The following is a 2610-nucleotide window of genomic DNA, read 5'->3' as shown; positions in this document are numbered from 1 at the left end:
CAGTTTACAGCAAAAATAATAAGGCATGCAAGAAAAAATACAGTATGGTCCAATCACTGGACAAAAATGGCCTTAATAGAAACTATCCTTAATGAACACTAGACACAGGATTTACACAAAGACTGCAAATTAATTATTAAAATATTCCCAAAGAATTAAAGCAAATGATATACAAAGAACTAAGGAAACCATCACAATATAACTCACCACAAAGAAAATATCAATAAAGATATGGAAATTACAAAAAAGAAACCAAATAGAAATTCTGGAACTAAAAAGTACAACTACTGAAATGGAAAATTCACTAAATGGCTGCAAAAGCTGATTTGGGTAGACAGAAAAATCAGTAAACTTAGAGATATTCAGTCTGAAGAGGAAGAGAAAAAAGAATGGAGAAAAATGAACAGAGTATAACAGACCTACAGGACATTATCAAGCATACCAACATATGCACAATGTGAGTACCAAAAGAAGAGAGAGAAAAACACAGAAGACATATTTAAAGAAATAATTGCCAAAAATTATTCAAATTTGATAAAAGATGTGACTCTAAACATTTAAGAAGCTTTAGACCTGAATAGGATAGACTCAGAGAGATCCAAATTAGATACATAGATACATTCAATAGTAGACTATATACTTAGCATGTATGAGACCCTGGGTTCAATCCCCAGTACCAAAAAAATGCAAAAGAAGGAAAAAGAGCTACTAACAGTGGTAGAATTGTTCTATATGGATTGGAAGACATATGACTATATGCATTTGTTAAAATCCACAGAAGTATACACCATGGAGTGAATTTTACTATATGTAAAATGGAAATAAAAAATTTAAAAGCAACAAAGGTACATTTTTACCTATCAATCAAACTAGTAGAAATTTACAAAAAGAGAATGGCCATGTTTTGATGAATGTGTAAATATTCACATTTCTACACTACTGGTAGAATGCAACTGGTACAACTGTATTGAGAATAATTCAATAGCACTTTTCAGATGCCCTAATGTTGTCATCAAACAACTGGTACAACTGTATTGAGAATAATTCAATAGCACTTTTCAGATGCCCTAATGTTGTCATCAAACAGTGTAATTTGATTTTTATAAATTTATTCTGAAGAAATCAAGATACACAAAGATTAATGTACAATGATGTTCATCACATTTAAATTTTATAAGCAAAATTGGAAAAAATTTCCAGCAACACAGTATCATCAAAATAAATGGTTAGATTCATATACTATATAGTGCTTACAATTGTGTTTCTCACATTGAAATATGCTTATGAATTTTGAAATTAAAATTGGACAATAAAGCAATATATACAATATGTCTATTTTGATGTGTTATATAAATTGAATCTTTAAGACTAAAAGTGAAATATACAGATGTTACAAGTTATTACTTTCTGGTTTACAAAATTATATATATTCTTTACTTTTTAATTTATACTTTTTACTTAATTTTGAAAATCATGATCACATGTCAAAAGGTGAAAAATCTTTTTTTTTTTTTTAATGGAACAATTCATGAATTTGCATGTCATCCTTGAGCAGGGGCCATGCTAATCTTCTCTGTATCGTTCCAATTTTAGTATATGTGCTGCTGAAGCAAGCACAGAAAAATCCTTCTTTAATAACCATAAAAAAAGCCCAGTCCAATCTAGCCAAGCCCATGATCCTTTTAGTTGCTATCTTCAATCAAAAGGTCACACTGTTGTCCATTGGGTGCTTGTCCTCTTGATCCTTCAGGTACTGGACTTACTGGTGATCAATACCTGCCAAACCAAGAGGATGGCAGCTTCACTCCAAGAGCATGAAACCATTAAGGTAAATTTTCTAGTGAGCCACAGGCTGATACTGGGATCAATCTCTATTACCCATCTAGGGAACAGATATCTTTCATAGCTCTAATGTACATCTTTGTAGTTGTGCATTTCCTCTCTTCTAAACCTCTTCTATGGAAGAATCTTTCATAACCCTTTTCCAAAGCAGTTCTTCCTTATATTTTGGATACTCTATCATGCCTTAGGGAATGACAAACAAGAACTGACTTGAAGTCAATAGTATTGCTTCCTTATGCATGATGTGGTATCAGGGGATGTATGAAGCCCTTCTGCCCTCTACTGTACCTGGCCCTTACATTCTATTTTTTTTTAAACTGGCTATTAGCACTATTTATGCTATCTCCTGCTATGGAATTATGACACCTCAATGCCTGCTGTACTGAAGGAAAGCATTTTATGACCTCTCTCACACTTTTTTTCCCTCTCTCCCTCCCTCCCTTTCTAAGGGAAATAAGGGGTGACTCCTAATTTCACTTGCCAACATTGGATCTCAGTTTTGCTTCTTTTGTTCATGGAAACGTCTAGGTCCAATGTCCACTAAAAATGTCAGGCATTTCATAGCCTCCCTTCCCTTCTTCTCTACTGTCTACTTCTCTTTCCTTTAATCTAGAGAGTAACACGGGTGTCACTCCCAACACTCACTGAAGATATATTTACTCACTCACAATTGAGTCCCTCCCAGATAGAGGCTGGAGCTGATATGGTCTAGAGAGAAGGAAAGGAAGAGAGGTCTGCTGAAACATATCAGGGTGGGGTAAGAAAAAT

At 33.8% G+C, this 2610-nt stretch overlaps 1 non-coding gene across 1 annotated transcript; it reads right to left on the bottom strand.

Annotated features, from left to right (window-relative positions):
• Positions 1 to 1510: 1510 nt before the first annotated feature.
• LOC141420024 (U6 spliceosomal RNA) lies at positions 1511 to 1617 on the bottom strand. Its single transcript, XR_012444731.1, has one exon. It is a non-coding gene; the product is annotated as a U6 spliceosomal RNA (small nuclear RNA).
• Positions 1618 to 2610: the final 993 nt, after the last annotated feature.

The sequence above is a fragment of the Castor canadensis genome, chromosome X (assembly GCF_047511655.1).
Source record: "Castor canadensis chromosome X, mCasCan1.hap1v2, whole genome shotgun sequence".
NCBI lineage: Eukaryota > Metazoa > Chordata > Mammalia > Rodentia > Castoridae > Castor > Castor canadensis.
This window is presented reverse-complemented; position numbering and strand designations above follow the sequence as displayed.